The following is a 19868-nucleotide window of genomic DNA, read 5'->3' as shown; positions in this document are numbered from 1 at the left end:
TTTGGTTTCCTCCAAATAGTGGAAGACTCTGTTCCTGATAGTATCTGTGAACAACCAAATTTCTTTAGAATTCAGCCAGTGATTAACATCTACTTCTCTTTCTGCTTCTCCTATGACATCTATGAGTGGGTATACACTAAGCTCCCTTGTTCTCTGTCTTCTGCTTGAACGCAGCCAATGGGGGAGGGTCTTCAGTGGGAGATCAGAAGGTAGAAGAAGAGAGAGGATGGGATATTGATTTCCTCAGCTCTCTCCCTGCTGGTCTGCGGTAAAGGACTGGTTTCTCACTTTACTGCAGGCCACTAGTCTCTAGGAAATCAGTTTCTTCTATACCTACTGCTGAAGTTACCCCTGGCTGGGATCTAGAAACGGAGCCCTTACTTCTTACTTCAGCTCTGTCTCCTTATATTTCTTGCTTGGGATGTTTCAGTGTTCATTTTTGATTTCTTTTAACCTTTCCCACTGTTTGTAAATAGTCCCTTCATTTAACTTTTCTCAGTTACTCTATTGGAGTGTACCATCTACTTCTGGCTGGAACTCTGTCTGATGCAGAGCCTATTAATTGCCAACATTTCTTACTTAGGTAAATGATTTCATTTAATCTACACTTCAGTACCCGTTAGCAGTCCATGCTACTTGGATAAGTAAACTAGAACTCAGAGAATTGTATTAACTTGTATAAAGGCACCTATCTAACAAGCAGAAGAGCCTGAATTCAAAGCCAGATCTTCGGAATTCTTGTTTAGGGATGTAGCCACTAATACATGCTGTCCTGTCTTTTTTTATTTTTTATTTTTTTAAGTAAGGCAGCCCTTAGTTGACCTCACAGATCACGAGGACCTTGTCAGCTTACAATCTCTTATTCTTTTTTAATTTTTAATTTTTAATTTCTTATTTTTTATGCCTACAGCACCTGGTCTTACTAGGTGGTCTCCTATCCAGGTACTAACCAGGCCTGACCCTGCTTAGCTTCTGAGATCAGATGAGATAGGGCTTGTTCAGGGTGGTATGGCTGGAGACTGTCTTGTCTTTAGTTCCAAGTGCTTCCACCAGTTCAGAAAAATTCAGGGGATGTATGTGCTTCTGTCCAATATATTTAAGAGACGATCCGATTTAGTACAACAACTTGTCTATTTATAAAATTCTTAAGAAGTAAATACATTCAAGTTTCTAAAAATACACATGCAGGATTACCTAAGTATTCACTTTATTATGTCTTATACTTGATTACTAGAGCCTTAAACTTATTTTTTCCTCCCTGTATTGGAATAATTGTTAGAAGAAATTTAACTGACTCACATTGAAGACTCCTTGTCCAAAAATCCTTACAAGAATTCATTTGTTCTATAAATGTAATTTCATATTTTCTTTATTTCTAATTATTTGAATCAACCTTTACCCCAAATTATTTTACTTGCATCACTGAATATCTAAATGTTCGCAGAATCATATTTGACAGTTTCAATTCTAAATCTGACAAAAATTTATTATTTTTCCAGTCTTCTATTTTGTCCAAAGACTTCAGTACAGTTGGCACTGGTCAAGAATGAAATTTACACAGTTAGTCCTTTGGCCTTTGTTTGATAAAGCCAAACATTATAACTTTGATAATTTCCCCTCAAATACCATTATTTTATTCCACATAACAGATGCTTGAATTTATCCCCCATAATCAATTTTCTTTAATTTCTTTCTGAAAGTTTAGTTTTTATTATTTTTATTTTTTTTAATGTTAATCAGCCTTCACATTCTCTTATTTCTTTGTGGTATTGAACTATCCAGCCCATCAATGAGCATTTTCTTCAGTAGGTTCTCTGACAACAACGATCAAGACATAATCCTCCACCTTCTCTGCCCTGTTAAGCTAAATTTCCAAAAGGAAAAATTCAGCTTTTTATTAGATTGTCTGCCACCCCGGTCTTCATTTAAATTGAGTAGATTACTATGATAGTGGTCATTTCTGTCAGGAAGGTCCTGGCTGTATTCCTGGTCTTTGAATTCCCAAAGACAAAGTTAATTTCTATTCTTAGGTCACTAACAAAGCAATGTGCAATTTCCAAATCAATCAAGACACAATTTTATGAGGAAGGCCTTGTTTTCACCGGGGCGGGGGAGGGGAGAAGGGAGCAATTTTAGATTTTTGTTCAGAGTCTGGAGGACAGCCATGCAATGCCACCAAAGCACAGGGTGATGGAAAGAACAAACAATATTGAACCCAAGGCCCAGGTTAGTTCCTGAAACCATCTCAAAGTTAAGAAGTCTCTTTTCATGTTTCTCATCTGAGCAATACAGATGATAATGAAAGGGGATGGGGTCTTACCTTCACCAATTCAGTGGTGAAAAGATAGGATGGATAGACATGCAAAAGGTTTTGAAACTGGTAAACCCTTTGCAAATTTCTTAGAATTTAGGAACGACATTTATGAACCAGTCACTTTGTAGCTGACTGACCATATTGTTACGATAAGACTAATTTTTTTGCACATATTTTTCTGTCCAACATTATTACATATTTTCCCACTTTTATTACTAGAGAACAGCCAGGCAACACCTGATTCCTCACATAAAATTTTCGGTTATCTCTATTCTTTTTATATAGACTTAATTGCCTTTACCTAGTCTTTAACTAAAAATCTTTTTAAGAGACCTTTAATTTTTAATATAAAATAAATGAACATACACTTTAAAAGACCAGAACGTGCAGAAAGGATAGATCATCACTGTCCAAACATGTAAGCTATGAGCCATAAAATGAAAGCCTCATGTGTTATATTAAATTCTCTAGTAGTCACATTTATGACAAAATAAAAAGAAACTGATGAAATTAAGTTTTGTAACATATTTTATTTAGTCCAATATATCAATACACAATAATTTCAGTATGTAATCAATATAAAAATTATCAACGAGATATTTTACTTTTTTCATTATAGGTCTTTGAAATCTGGTGTGCATTATAGCACATCTCTTATCTCACTAGGACTATCCATATTTCAAGTGTTTACTATGCATCTGTGACTGCTGGCAACCATGTGTAGCATCCACACTGGAAAGCATGAAACTCATGCTGCTTTCTATGCCTTGAGTAGTTAAGTTTTTTTTTTCTCTTTGACCTAGGAGTCTGGTGTCTTTCATCCAGCTCCCTGAAACTGCGGCAGGCTAACTTGTTATCTTGCAGGTCAGATGAAATCTTATATCCTTCACTCTTGACAAGGCTTTTCCAGGCTCACATGGTAAAAGGGCCCGTTAAGCTTATGACAACGGATCCAAAGAAAGTGAAGCACAGTCAGTCATGCGCTCTGTTTCCATTATAATCCAGCAACGCCAGCCTTGAGTAAATACAATGTTTTGTGATCACTTAGTGACAACAAAAGTGTCCTCAAAATTAATATTGTTAATGAGGATGGTGGCAACTGCGTGTTGACCAGCTCCAGCCATTGAAACAATTTGTGCTAGAAGCAAAATTTATATCTGGAATTTTCCCACATTCTTATTTAGCAACTTCTAAGGCATATAATCTTACCTCTATCTCCAGATACTTATTACATCCTGTTAATTTACCACATCCATTAATGACATGATCCATGAGTTCTAAAATATCCACTTAGCAAATGTGTATCTGGTAAGTGGACATTCTCTGTCTGTGTTCTTTTCTCTCCCAAATCCCACAGTGTCTTCCCCACTTCATCTCCAAAAAATTCCTAAAAATTCCTGGCCATGTGTCTCATTTTTCCTTTTTTAGAAAAGTGATCACTTCTAAAGAATTAAAACAGAAAGATCAAGCCTAAGGACAGGTAAGAGAATCTTAGCATCAGAGGCTCAAAGTTTGAGAACTGATACAATGATTATGAAAATGTAAATATGTGACCTTCTTCCTCCAGGCTATGCTCCTTGGAGGAAGGCAGTTAAAGGACAAAATTGCATAGCCTGAGAACAATTGTACAGGTTTTCACCCTATGAATATCTACACAAAAGAAGGCTGGACCACAGCCTCATTCTCCCAAGATCCCTCAATCACACACACTCTCTTGTTGTGATTCAAGGTCTTATCTGTGCTATTTTCAATTTGTTGGACTGCGCTTCTTTCAGTGGCATGGCAATGATTGTTTTTGCGATAGGCCTTAAATTAATGAGGCTATATCTCCCAAAGGAATATTATATCTTATACCTCTTCTCTTAAAAACCTGGCAAAGATTTTCCTGTTCCTAGTTGGGAAGACATTTGGATAGTGTTACACAATGCCGTGATCAAAAGCAGGGGTGGATATGCTATAGCCTGTGGGTCAAATCCATCTCACTGTCTTTTTTTTTTTTTTTTATGGCCCACAAGGTAAAAATGTTTTTTACCTTTTAACTTCATTAAACGAAATGTTATCCTCCCCCAAAATAATTTTATTTTTCTCGTTAGTAGATCGACATTACGAAAACGTATACTCTATTATTACTACATTTTAATTTGAATTTCATCAATAAAAATATTATTTTCTCTGTTGTTGTATGTTTCTACATAATATTTTTTGTTTCTTGGCCATTGAAGACAAAAATATTTACTATCTGGCTCTTTACAGGAAATATTTGCTCACTCTGCTCAGATTCCGAGCAGGTTACAGGTGAGACTGAAATCCTCTTCTACTTGGGAGTCAGCTCACTGCCTTCCACGATCCTTGCTCTGAGCTGAGATGTTGGAAACAGTTAAAGGTTCTGTTTAGTGTGTAAATGGAATTTTACTCGGCTTCTTCAAACAAAAATTTTCACCTAACAATATTTTCTCATCAGCCATTGCCATGTTGGTATCACAGAAAAGTTGTTGAAGATTCTTGGGCTTCTGTTCTATCATTGGCCTATACAATGGCCACGGTGATGAACACAGCAGGTAGAATGGATCTTCTGAGTCAATGGATATGGTTCATTAGCTAATCTGTGTTCTAAAAAGGGATAGAGTTAAAATAGCATAATCCTGCACATGAAACTATGATATCACCATTTAAAAATATTATCATTGAAATGTGAAAATATTGTGACATGTGATTTTCTTTCTCCAGGGCAATTCTTTAGGTGATATAGGATATAGAAGCACTCATAAACACTGTATGTAAAAGAAGGTGAATTTGGCATGTTTTTATTAAAACTACTCTCATTTTATTTAAACATTAAAAAAAACAAACAGTGAAGTTTGGAAGATGTGGACTTGTATATGTTATTCTGTCCAGGAAGTTAAATAAATTATAAAGACTAAAAATGGTAGCTTTTTTTTTTTTTTTTTTTTAAGAATAGCTTGATAATGGTTTGTCCTCAATTTCCTGGCATTAAGAATGATGACATGGTTTCATCTTGCTGTAACTGCACTGAGAGGACAAAGGAGCATAATTTACAGCAGGGGAAGGATTTTTGAGGACAAAAAAGATTCTTGTTTAATCTTGCTTTTCTGTTGACTATTACAACTTCCCACAACTGCGTCTTTAACTGGGACGAGAAAAGCATTCTTCCCCAAGGCGGGTATAGTTTTCTGACTTCCTGAACTCTAATTAGCCTCTCTTCATTCACCCTATATTTGTTACTACTAGATCTGGCTGGTACTGGTACTATTCTCTGGAATATTCTTGCTACATTTGCATTTTTTTCCTTGGCAAATTGGCTTTTAGCATAAGTTAGAGTCACTCCTGTTTGGAGACCACTGTCCAAACAGGTTAAGCCTAGAAAAGTGTTAACTATAAATTTTCAAAATTGTGTCATGCTTAACACTACCCATTAACTATAGACAAAGCCTGTTGGTTAAAATAAGAAGGTGGGATTCTCCTTGCTTTTATTATTATTATTCTGCACTGTATTTGTTTTCTACTGCTGCATAACAAATGATCACAAATTTAGTGGTTTATGACATTAGAAACTTATCTTCTTACTGTTTCTGTAGGTCAGGACCCTGGGCACGGTGTGGATGGGTTCACCGTTGAGGGTTTCGGATCCTCATTAAGATCACTGGCTGTTGGCAGAATTTATTTTCTTGTGGTTTTAGTACTGAGTCCTTATGTTCCTTCTAAATGTTGGTCAGAAACTACTTACAGAGACTCAGTACTGTCTGAAGTTCCTTGAGAAATGGCCCCTCCATTTAAAGCCAGCAGCAGTGCATCAAATTTCTCATGCTTCACATCTCTGACTTTCCCTTCTGTAATCAGTTGGAAAAAACTTGCCGCTTTTTAAGAGATTATTTGATTAAGTCAGGCCTCCTGGATTATCTTCTATTTTAAGGTCCAGTGATTTGTATCCTTACTTGCTTCTGCAAATTCCCATCAGAGAAGTCCTTAGATTAAGTTTGATAGAATAACCGGAGAGACTGTGTGTCTATACCAGGGTCCTGGAACTTTTGGGGGCCATTTCAAGGTTCTGCCTCCCACATATACTATACTACATGCATACATGTAGTATAGTACATAATAAGTGATATTTAGAGAGAGAGAGAGAGTAAAGAAATTGAGAGACTCTGAAGAGTGTTATAGAATTAAAATAAGAAAGCAAAGCAAAACAAAACAAAACCTTTATTTTTCAGTCCTTGGTTTGGTAAGTGTGGGGAGACTTTCAGTGATAATCTCTTTGGAAATATATTTGATCTGTTTCTTTCTAAGTATTTTGGACTAAATAACAAAACTTCACATGTAAGTCTAATAACCTTATGTGATTCAACATAATTGAGATTCCCAACCAATTCATTGATAGAGTTCTTATCAATGCTTGAGATAGCACAGGGAACTATTGGAGCAAAAAGAGATAGATTTTCTGCCTAAAACAGTTTTGGTGGTATTAATGATTTTTATGAATGGCATATTTTTCTGTTCCAATACATAGAGTTATGTCAGGAAACAAAGTTGTAAGTATTTTGCCTTGGTGGAGGATGCTTAGGGACCACCAGCTCAGGACCCTTGCAATGTCATATTTATATGTTTGAGCTCTTTTCCTACTTTGTTTGAGATTGCTATTCCATTCTTTTACTTAATTTTCTTTTTAAACATCTCTTCCATTTTCCTAATTTGCCATAGACGAGGCTGTCAGTTGTCTTAGACCCCATGCCCTATCTCAGCTTATCCTTCCAGTCCATTGTCAAAACCTATCAATTTTTTCCAATCTTCACTTGCTTTAATTTACCTTCAGAATAAAGTTCAGTCTTCTAGACATATGAAACGCTATTCCCTTCCTAACTCTCCAAGATCAACAATTCTCACCCGACCCAACTATTTGGACCATTTGTAGTTTCTCAAATATATTTCTCATTCTTCTGCGTTTTTGTTCATGTCGCTATCACTGCATAATGACTATTCTCTCTCCCACATGCCTAACTCATTCTTATATTCTACTTATCATTCAAAATCAAAGTCAGGTGTCACCTCCATTCCCCCAAACTCCCATTACGACATGGGCTAGGCACCCTTTTCTATGCTTCGATAGTCCCCTATACATATATTCCTTTTACGTCACTTTTTACGCTTAATGAGACCTGTTGTTTTGCTGTTCTGTTTCCCCCAAAGAAAATAAAACTTGAAGTTAGGAAATTTGTTGTTCATCACTGTGTTCCTAGCTTCATGAATAATGCTATTTCTTGAATAAATATGTGAGTAAATGAACAGATGAATAAAGCATGTACAGAGTGACTATTGAAATCACAGTTCAGTGGTTCAATATGTTATGAATACTCCCTTATACTTCTATTATTCAGGTAAAAAAATGAAAAGGATGATATAGTCCAGACATTCAAAGAAAATGCAGTGAAACAGAATTGCATTGCCAAGGGCATACAGTCATTGACCCTTTCAGATTTCTTGAATTTCTATTTGTTTTATCCAAATGCATATTATTTTAATTTTAATTTTGAAGATGAAGCAATATGCATTTTTAAAATTTTCATTTTTAAAGGAAACCAACCATTTATATAGAGAGTCCCTTTGACCTTAAAGATGATATGGAATGGAAAGCACATAGATTGTCCCAAATTCCACAAGTGTGTGCCACATGAGTGTTGGTTGATGCAGTTATGAAGTGTAGGTTGATAGGTCTGTACCCACAGTGCGTTAATCTTGAGAAATGTAAATATGTTAATGATTTAAGCAGCCTTTCACCTAGGCTTTGGAGGTAGTTGACAAAGGTCCCTATATATTTCATAAACGAGAGGAGGAGGAAATGTTAGTGTCGATAGTCAACATCTTCATGGTACAAAGACATTGGATATTTGTTGGTCATCTACTCATTCGATCAGTTTAGACAACCAGCATTTCTTTAACCTGAATTAATAAACTTGGTAGCCTACATTGATCAAATTAACTGGAAAGTTTCTAAATTTGTTTTTCAAATTGTTTTACATAATAATGGCAATAGAAAGCACAATGAAAACAAAGCTTCACATGATTAACAAAATAGGCCTTCATTAATTACTTACGAAATTTTGAAAGAGTTAAGTATCTCAGTCTCTTCAGGCTGTTGCAACAAAATATTAAAGAATGGGTGGCTTATAAATATCAGAAATTTATTTCTCAGAGTTATGGAAGCTGGAAGTCTAAGATCAGGGTGCCAGATGGTTGGGTTAGAGCTCTTTTCTGGGTTGCAGATTTCACATGTCCTCATATAGTAAAAAGGGACTAGGGAGCTCTGTGGGATCTCTTTCGTAAATGCACTAATCCCATTCATGAGGGCTCTGCCCTCATGACCAGCTTACTCCCCAAATTCCTTACTCATTAATTCATTACCTCAGGGTTTAGAATTTCAAAATATGAATTTAGAGGAAACACAAACATTCAGATAATAGCAGTAAACCATTCTGAAATTAAGAAATCTTAAAAATCAATCTCCCATCCATTTTTTATTAGACAACAGAGAACTATATTAAATATGTGAACTACGTGTGCTGATTTTGATAATAGCAGTTTTGAATGAAAGGACACATATTTCTATGATGAGTCATAAAAAGAAGAAGCATACATTGGTTGTTTCCCACCTGGATTTTTCATAATGCACATAGATTTGGAAAGTTCTAAATGTTTTGATGAATTTAAGGCTTCTTGGAAGTTTCAGACTGTTTTTAGACAATTTAAAATTAATTCTTAGGTTGAGAGTAAAGAGGCCCTATAAATAGATCTCTTTTAACCTGCCTAAGTCCTGAGCCAATTGAGAAGACAAAAGCTTCAAAAAATGATCTTTTGAAACACAGAGCAAAAAGGCACAGAAGAGAATGTATACTTCTTATGGGCCTCCCACTTCCAAGATGGAAGGACTGGGAAGAGGCTGGAAACTCATGTCTAGTTTCACTTTCCAAAGTCAATGCTCAGATGAAACCTGCTGGTCCTGGAGGACCGAATGAGGGCACAACAGAGACACCTGGCCAACAGAGGCATTTATGGTGTTTCTTGTGCATAAAATAAGGTTAGTTGTCTTAATACTTCGTTTTTGGCCATGTTGAATTTCTCTGTGTTCTGATTGCAGTGAAGAACTAATGAATTTTTAAACATATTTCCCAGATCTTTTCCTTTTGCAAACATGCTCAACTGCAACAGACTAAATACATTTCCCCAAGTCCCTACTCTAAAATTTATGCCTGAAGTGGAGAGTATCATTATCAAAATTATTATTCATAACTGTGGACACATATTTAAGAGAACTAAGATTATGCTTTTTCAGAAAACTTCCAGATGGAAATTAAAAGCACAAATGTATAAATATGTTTATATATGCAGATATTTGGTATTTTGCAAACAAATATTCAAATATTTGCCAATTTTCCAGTTTTTATCTTTGTGTCATGAAAACATGATTATTTAAATCATATACCTGAAAAGAACAATTATTTTACAATTGAAATGTTCATCCTCACCAACATTCTATTTGCATTTTATCAAGATTTAGTAAATTAGTTTTGTTTATGAAACACTATTAGATTTTCTGAATTAAATATATAAGTAATTTCACTAATATATGTATAACCTCTAAGCCTCCATATATTTATGTATTCTCTGATTGTAGATTTAAAATCTCTGATTGGAGATTTGAAGATGAAAGTTTAGAAGTGAGTGGTTTATAAGGATCAAAAATTCACCATTGAATTAACTTGCAACATGTGAGAAATGCTTTGGTTAATTAAAAAAGCAGTTTTAAAGATAAAACACTAACATATAGCCACATAATGTTAATAAGACTTGCCCTATTTAATTTCTATGTAATAAAAAATACTAGGATTAATGTTTTAGTTTAAATGTGTTTCAGCCACCTCTGTAATAAACTTTTATGAACTGACCTTTCTAGATACATTTTATTTCCTGGGTATACAAGGTATAGGAAAAAAACCATAGGGATATGAATGAAAACAGTTACAGACTGCCTTTCAAAATGAAGCACTTGTGTTTAATTTATTTTATCTTTTGCCACTACCCCCATAGCTTTCATTATTTAAAGGGCCCAGAAAAATATTGCTTATATGAATTAATGGTAAATGTGTTTTTGTTGTTGTTTTTATTGTTTTTACTTGCCATTGCTTGAAACAATACATGTTTAATCAAAAACAGAGGCTAATTCTTTTTCATACTTGTGTTGTGGTCTCTCAACTTCCTGAAGAGGCACAAATAAAACCACTAAGCCACATCATAAAATACTTTATTTGCTTTGAGGTATCAGTTATTATTATGAATGAAAGACATTCAGAAGAATGGACATATTAAAAAGTACCTTCATCTTGTGTTCCTTAACTGTGAATTTCTGATTATTCTACAGAACAACAAACTTCTAGAGACTGAGCTTATGCAGCTTAATGGAAAAAATTACATGCGTAAGTCAGTGAAGAGTCGAAAAGTCAAGTAGTTGGAGAGTTGGGTGTGCTAGTCATGGGTGACCTTTGGCTGTCTTCTTGAAGACATGTGAGTTGAAACTTTACCTAATCTTTGAACTTGAAACCACAGTCCGATTGTGTGGTATCTAGGATTGAAGTAGTGCAGTACATACCCTTGATTTTTTTCTAAAAGTGATGAAGCAGATGGACTCTGGTTCATCAGAATTTGTGATCTTCTACCTATATCCAGTTTCAATGTGTAAACAAAATAATGGATAATGCCTATTCATATTGTTTATATCCACATGATATAGACTCACAACTTCTATTCTTTCTTTGGTTGAAGAAGTTGGAAAGCTATTAATTGTATTTCCCAGAACTCTTTGTAGCTGCGGTTTAGAAACTGTGAGAATCTGCCAATCTGCCCAATTGTCATGAGATTTAGAGGGTTGGATGTAAGGGAGAAGCCATTCTCCTGCAACTTTTAGCTGTTGCTGCTGGCCAGCAAGCTCACAGAAACATGGAGTTTGCTCAATTCAATTTTCTACTGTACATTCTCCAGCTCCCAGGGTGTCAAGAAACAGACATTGAAGTGCTAGTATTGATCTGAACTTCCAGTTTGGGAATCACAGCTGTCAGTGTCTATTTTCCAGAATCTTGGATTAGGAGAAACCACTGGAGTAAGTCATTTGGGCTTCTTCCATCCAGCACAGCTTCGGCGGCGGCCTTATTGGGTTGCTGTTGATATTTTGAAGTCATTCCAGGAGACCACATCTAGAAACCATTCCTTGAGCCTTTTCAATGATTTTGTAAGTACCAACCTCTCTGTTTTAAGTCTGTCCCTGCTTAAAACACTTAGAGCATTTTCTCTGTCCTGCACTGAATTCCTCCTAATATAACAGGCAAGCAAATAATGATGTTACTATTTAGAATACAAAATTCTATTTCACTTTAATTGCAATCAATATTATTTCTTTGAAGTCATATCTGCACTTCCACTTCCATTAGATAATGAAAGACCTGATGTGCCCAGATCCAAATCTATAATCAGGTAAGTTAGAGAGTAAATTTGCACAGTAAAAAGTCAGTTTTTTCATTTCATAACTCTCTGAACTGTTAAGAATAACAAGAGTTAATTTATATTTGACTAAGATGTATATCACTGATGTCCTTAAGGTAGTCATCAAAATCACGTATCAAAGTTCAGGGTCTAGATATATTGTGGTCAGTGAAGAATGCAGCTGTACTTCAAAAAAAAAGACGAGTAATACTTAATGAATTTAATAATAACAGTGCAGTGTGTGTGTGTGTGTGTGTGTGTGTGTGTGTGTGTGTGTTTTCCTGTCTGCATAGACAAAGGGTTTATGAAGTTTGAGCAAACAGTTCTATACATGTAAGTTCTCCACAGAAAACTCTTTGGAGCCTGTTCAAGGCAAGTGCTATCTGAGCTTGGTTAAAATACTGGCTTAAAGTGATAGCCAGTCATGGAGAATAGCGCTGGCTTGGACACCAGGAAACCAGACTAACTCAGGCAAGGTCTTATGAGGTTCGCTGGACCTAAAATTAAGTGAATATAGTCTGTCTCCTGGTTTGGTTTCCATGGGAATTTGTGTTTATGGGGGAAGCCTGAGATTGTGTCTTCCAAGCCAAAATATTTGGACAGTTCAATCAGTTTGGCTCTTCACTGAATTCAGCTAACTGAATGCTCTGTCTTTATGGCTGGTGTGAAATGCTGATAGAATTGACCAGGTGAAACTCATTGTCAAGTGTCAGAGTCAGTGTGTTTACTCCTCTCCAGGCTGATGTTGAGCAAATTTGACTCATGTTTGGTTGATGGGAAGAGATGTCATGAGCAATGAGAACTGAGTGAACCAGATAGGCCTTGGGTGAACTTGAACATTTCTTAATCCAAACTTCTTGTAGTTATTTAGCGATAAGCTCATAATCCTTGTAGTTATTTAGCGATAAGCTCATAATCTTTCTCGCTCCTCTGAGAGAGCAGGAAAATGATTCACCAGATTGGCATGGTTGTCTTCATGATGTTTCTGCTGCTATCGGAGAAGTGAAGGAAGGACATGCAATAGTAAGATCTTCCTATCTAAGAAGTAGGTAGTTTGTAATGCATTTCTAGGGCTGATCAAATCAGTTCAGTCCAATTTATATATATTTGTTGTATACTGAATCTGTATACAACACCTGACACAGCATAAACATAGGGACAAAAGATATCTTTATCTTCAAGGCTTAGAGTGGTGGTTTTCAATCATGGCTGTGTGGTAGACTCACTTGCAAAGCTTTAAAAAATCCTCCTGCCTGGTTTCTGTGCAGACCACTTCAACTGCAATGTCTGTGGACTCCTACCTAAGTGCTAGTGTGCTTTTAAAGTTCTCCAAGTGTTTCTGATATGTAATCAGAGCTAAGAACTATGTTCAGTGGAATAGAAATACATACATATAAGATGTGATAAATACTAGCATTTATGGCTAAAATTAGGCTGGTATAGATCTTTTTAGCACACTAACATTTTTTTTTTTGAAATCATCTTTAGAAGCTCACAGTCTATTATGTTCTCTATGACTAAGTCCTCCTTAGTATTATTGGTTCCTATGGCAATTTGTACTTAGCCTTTCACAATACCTGTAATCACATTTGAAATGATATGTCATTACTATCTTCCTTGATATGTTGAAAACTCAGTAAGAGTAAAGTTTTTCTATTACCTAACACAGTGCCAGGCACAGAGTAGATGTTTAACAAGTAATTTTTAATCAGATGAATGAATGATTTTGCCAAGAATAAATTGCTGTGCTCGTATAAGCCATAATTCATTACTAATGAGGTTCTCACTCATATTCTAGGTCATGGAACTGTCCTGAAAAATGCTATCAAGAGCATAAATAATAGATCTGGCATGAAAGCTAGGACTTAGAACTACTTAAGAGTTGTATGTTTCAGGCAGGCTGGCCTCTCTACTGTAATGTGAAACTAAAAGTTTTTGTGCCTGGGGTTTTATTTTTTATTATTCAGTTTTCATTTAAAGTTTTAAAATTATTCCTTTATATTTTTTCAATATCATAGTAAAAGATATCTAAGTATATACCAAGTCAAAATGTCTCCTTAATGAGACTTTAATTGCTGCATTATCAAACTGCCATCTTCATTCTCCTTTTGACGCCATTCTAAAACTTGATTTGTGTTAAAAACCAGTCGTTTCTTTCTTGTTGGTTACTAGGTTACAACATTTTGTGAGCCTTGTCTCTTTATAGCTAAGAGCAAAAAGCTAGCTAACCCAGAAGCAGGGAATAATTAGCAAATTCACACATTATCTTTCCATTTAGACTTCAAATCCAAAGTCTACAGGTTAACATGATACTTTATCTTTTGATCAAAGGGGTTTCCATTTTTAAAAAATGTGATCATTTTGGCTCAATAATTAAATTCTAGATCTTCCAAAATCCTGCCACCTTTTCTTCAAGAACCAAACAAACATCTCCATTGAAGACAGAGTAGGTTATTAACTAAAAAAAACAACAACAATGTATTTGAATTTTAAACAGAGGATAATCATTTCCAGGCACAAATTCATACACACGCACTTATACACATGTGTGGGTATATATATGTATATATGTGACAATGGAAAATTAGATCTGTAACAATTCATGCATGCACAAATGTGTAACTGGCTAAGAATAAGGAAAATCAAATTTCCTAAAGACATATATATTCAAGCAGGCTTGATATGTGTGTGGCTTTGCCAAGTGGAATATTGGCTAATAGTAGACCATCTTCTATTAATTCAGAAACTCTCCCAAAATAAAGATCACTGTGACCTGCTATATAGACACCTGCATTAGAAACAGAGAGAATTGAAATAGGGCTGACAACCAGAAAACCCGTGAGTATCTCATGATTCACTGTGAAATCCAAAGATGTGGATGATATTTCAGGAAGAAGAAATCATTTTCTGACTTAAAAAAGTAGCCACCTTTATGCTGCATAACTTCCCAGTATATATGTCTTTAAGGAAGACAATAAATGAAATTGTTAGTTGCCAACCCTACTGAAATGTTTATAATATAATAAGAAGGAATTAAGTTATCTAGAAAATCCCCTCTCAGAATATTGTGATTTCTTAAGCACTTGCTCATTCTAAGATAGCTCACCATGGTCAGAAGCCAGACTTTAGAGATGCGCTTCTCAGATTCGAGTCTCCCTATTGTCTCTGACTGGCTTTGGGTCTATAAACAAAGCCAGTCACTACTTTGGGTCACTACTTTAGGCTTCGGCTTCTCTGTCTGCAAAGTGTGAATATTTACAGTATTCACCTCAGAGGGTTGTTCTGAGGATATGCTTAATGTTTAAAAAGTACTCTAAGTTAATATTTACAAAGATCCAGAAGGGTGGGGACACATAGTACGAGCGGTAGGTATGAGTGTCTTATTAGATAAATATACTCTTAGAGAGTCACTGTACATATCTCTTTGCTTCAGACAAGCATCTGAAAATCTTCTTGATTTTGGATAGAGCCAGCTTGTGGCTGGGCCAGGGCAGCTCAGAGAGCACACAGATGCCTCTCATACTTTCCCAGAAGAAATATTTCCTGGAAGCAAGAAATGCATGGCTTGCTCTCTAGCGTGACATTAATAAAAAGCTAAGCCTCGATAAGGAGCATCCCACAACTGTGGCAGAAGTAAAGACATAAGAAATAAGGCACTTGCAGAAATGCCTTAAAACCTCCTATTCCTGGGTCATTTCTTCTGCTCATAGTGTTGCCCGTGTCTTACCTGCAGGTACATCACCTGTGGAAACTTTTCTGCCTGCTCTTCTTTATATATGAAGCTGTCCCCTGTCCTCCTCTGTCCCCACCACAGCCTACAGGTTGTACCTCTTGAGGCCGAACTCATGACACTGCTTCAGGGTCATCTAGCATCAGCAGTTGTGAACTCAAAACAGCCGTCTTCCAATGCCCTGACTTCTGGGACTGTTACTCCGTTATTCCAATCCTTCACCAGTCCAGTTCTTCACTATCTTTGTTTCTGTTTTCGCCAGTCTGTCTTCTATCTCATACTTCTCTGCACCCCTTATGGGGAAATTATCCCTTCTTTTCTGTATCTTCTACTTCTTGTTCTCCATTGAAGTTATCTTTGGTTTTGATAAAGTTTTCTTTTTTCATTTTTAAGATGAAACTCTTCCTAGACTCAGTTTCCCCATGTAGCATTTGTCTAGATGTCTTGATTCCTTCTCTTCTCTTCTAGTGACATGAAAAACTGTTGCACTTTGGCCTGACGCCTCACCAACTCTTTTGAAAATTTCTAGCAACTCTCACCTATGCCCTCCGATGTATTATAGCCAATAGGGAGTTTTTGTTTCTCTTTTCACTTGACCTTCTTGGTGACATTATTACCGTCTACCACTTTCTCCTCTTTTTTTTTTCTCTTTTTTTTAGTCAGGCATCAAATTTTATTCAAAGCAAACTGTGTATTCCAAAGTGATCATGAAACAACTCAAAATGCAGAGACAGAGGACAAGAAATATCTCACTGGCCAGTAGATTGTTTTAATTCTCTCACTCTATGAAACTCAAGCATTTCATTTTTAGGTAAGGTAAACTGTAACTTTATTAGACTGCGATACTGAAAGATTTTGTCCTGTAGACTAGTTTCCATTTAGTCAGTCAACTGTTTCTAGCTGTCTCAATCAGAATAGATGCATTTACAGAACCTACTGTCCCTTGGCCTTCTTTGTAAGCAACTTTAGATCTGCAATGCACTTGGCAATTGCCTTTTCCTGCTGTGCAGAGATGCTCCACACCACATCCTTTCCCACCCAGTTTATCATGAGCTCTTGTTCCTTACATCATAGTGGTTAGACATTTATGTATCTTTTTACAAAGTGAGCTCCCTCCCCCCATAACTCTGGTACCCACCTGGCACTATACATAGTTGTTACAATATTATTGACTATATGCCTTATGCTGTATTTCGAATCACCACGACTAATTTGTAACTGCCAATGTGAATTTCTTAATCTTTTCATCTTTTTCATTCAGACCCCCAACCCCCATCCCATCTGGCAACCATCAGTTCTCTGTATCTATGAGTCTGTGTCTGTTTTGCTTGTTCATTTTGATTTTTAGATTCCATAAATAAGTGAAATCATATGGTATTTGTCTTCATCTGACTTATTTCACTTAGCATAACACCCTCTAGGTCTGTCTATGTTGTTGCAAATAGAAAAATTTCATTCTTTTTATGACCGAGTAATATTCAATTGTATGTATGTACCACATCTTCTTTATCTAGTCGTCTGTTGGTGAACATTTAGGCTGCTTCCATATCTTGGCTGTTGTAAATGATGCTGTAATGAACATTGGGATCCATATACCTCTTTGGATTAGTTTTTAGGATTTCTTCAGATAAATAACTTGCTCGATGTCACTATTCATCAGAGAAGTTGCCATTATCTAAAAAAAAAATTTCTGGTAGCTTTTGCCCTGAGTTCTTGTGGCAGATCTGAATGTGTCTCCTCCGAGTGTTTCGCCTCACTCCACACATAACTACATAACAGCAACTATCTCATCTATTTTTGCCCATGTGTGTGTGTGTGTGTGTGTGTGTCTACTCTCCACTCTAAGTTACCTGAGAGCCCATGAGCCTTCATCGGTGTTTTGGCCAGAAACACAGCTCCGTTTTGGCCAGAAACACAGCTCTGTAAGAGGAACATCAGCAGAGTCCTTTGTAATACTTTAGAGATGGCATAAACTTTCCCTTTTGGAAAAGAAAAAAAAAAAACTGAAAATTTAGTTACATAGAAGTTCAAAGAGTGGTTTTTCCCACGTAGTTTCTTCCATAGCACAAGGTTGGTTGGTGTAGAGAAGAAAGCCTGGTCTGTTTCAGGAGAAAATGTCGAAGGGTGGGGTTTCTTTATCAAAAAGTCAAAAACTGTGGTGGTTATAGTGCTGAAAGTGGTTGCTGTGTGTGGGAATGTGTTGATAAATCCAGTCTGTAGAAATATATTAAACTCAGCAAAATCATTTGTTCTGTAAGGCAGCAGTCCCCAACCTTTTTGGCGCCAGGGACCGGTGCTCCTATGAGATTCTAATGCCAGATGATCTGAGGTGGAGCTGAGGTGGCGATGCTAGCGCTGGGGAGTGGCTGCAAATACAGATGAAGCTTCGCTTGCTTGACCGCTGTTCATGTCCTGCTGTGTGGCTCGGTTCCTAACAGGCCACGGACTGGTACCAGTCTGTGGCCTGGGGGTTGGGAACCTCTGCTGTAAGTCACAGGGATCAGAGAAAGGAAAGGAGGGGATCAAATGAATCTTGTGTTAGAGTGTCATCTCAGAAACCCTAAGAGAACATGAAAGCTTACTTAATTAATACATTCGTTAATTAAACAGATGTGGTAAAACACCTACCATGTTCTAGGGCATTGCCAGATGTAGTAGGAATACAATGTGATCAAACCTAACAAGCAAATCAAAACCCAAACCAACCAGTCAACCAACCAATCAACCAACCAATAAAACAAATCAAAAACAAAAACAAAATAAGCAGAAAACTCAATAACAACAGCAAACAAACATTGCTTCTACCTTCATGGTACTTGAAATCTAGATGTGAAGACTAAAATCAACAAAAATTTTTTATCAAGGCATAAAGCATGACTTGGATGGATGTTAGGAAAAAGAGTTACGTGGAATTGGGAAAGCACAGGCAAGAAGGAGTCCATCCGGAGCTGATTAACACAAAACTCCATTACAAACACGGGTTCCCATGTAAACCAAAGCAAAAGGAATCTAAAGAGGCTGAGAGTGTAACATTTGTTGTAGGTTTGGGATGTAATTTCCATCAGGCCCATCCTGAATTCTTTCAGCCCCTGAGCATGTGAAAAGGGGGAGTTTATTTCTTGGCCAGTGTTGCTAGGAGTTACAAGTGATTTGTTAAAAGGAAAAAATGTTTTCTGCATCATTTGTTATGTATCTGCTACAATGGGTACTGCTGTAACACTAGTCATGAAATTAAATATCATCAGAACAAAAACTCATTGAAACCAATTAAGAAATATTTGCTTAAATCAAGGCCTACAGCTTCCGCGAGAGAAGCAATGATGCCACTAGAAACTGGTAAAATCTTGTGTAACTTCCTTCTCCAAGCCAATGAGTGTATTTCATACATTGCTATTAATTCTAACACTAATCATATATTGCTATTGATTAACAGTACACACAAAGATTCTTATTAGGCTGAAGTTGGAAATGTAAGATAAATAAGTTCTGGAGATCTAATATACAGCACGGTGACTATAGTTAGTAATAATATATTGTATACTCGAAATTTGCTAGAGAGTAGATCTTGTGTTCTCACTACACACAAAAAATGATAACTATGTAAGTTAATTAGCTTGATTGTGGTAATCATTTCACAATGTGTATGTACCTAAAAACATCCCGTCATACACTTTAAATACACACAGTTTTGTTTTGTTTTGTTTTGTCAATCATAGCTCAGTTAATCTGGGAAATAAATGAACGAACACATAAAAAACTAGAATTTTGGAAGAATCAATGCATATTAGTCAGCCTAAAGGAAGGGCACTTTATTCAAATGCCCCAAATGGTTGTTAGAAGAAAACCGGTAGTACAATTCTTCAACATTGCAAGCTTTCATAAGATCTAGCGTGTCAAAGGATAGAGAATTCACACTGCTTTGCTTTGTGTTGGAATAGTCATTATTTTCTATGAAGGAGCAATTTCTTAGTTGGATGAATGCTACGTTAATCAAACACAGAAATCCTGGTTGACTATGGGCACAAAAGAAAGATAGTGAACAGGATCTTTAAATTTCCATTCTCTTTTCAGGATGAAAGGTGGAATTGGTATTTTTCTTCCATTTGAAGTCACTTGTGACTTAACACTCATGCTCTCCCCACCTTTACTTTTTTTTTAAAAAAAACTCTATTCTTGTTAATGTGTTTCTCAGCCAGGAAAAATGACATTAGGAAAAACACATTGCACAGGTTAAAAAGAGGACAGAAATGGAAATCTCAAAGTGAAATAATCTTCATGAAA

At 36.2% G+C, this 19868-nt stretch overlaps 1 pseudogene; it reads right to left on the bottom strand.

The window, feature by feature from the left end:
* Positions 1-901: 901 nt before the first annotated feature.
* On the bottom strand, positions 902-1020 carry LOC112476889 (annotated as a pseudogene).
* Positions 1021-19868: the final 18848 nt, after the last annotated feature.

Source organism: Pteropus alecto, unplaced genomic scaffold (assembly GCF_000325575.1).
Source record: "Pteropus alecto unplaced genomic scaffold, ASM32557v1 scaffold81, whole genome shotgun sequence".
NCBI lineage: Eukaryota > Metazoa > Chordata > Mammalia > Chiroptera > Pteropodidae > Pteropus > Pteropus alecto.
This window is presented reverse-complemented; position numbering and strand designations above follow the sequence as displayed.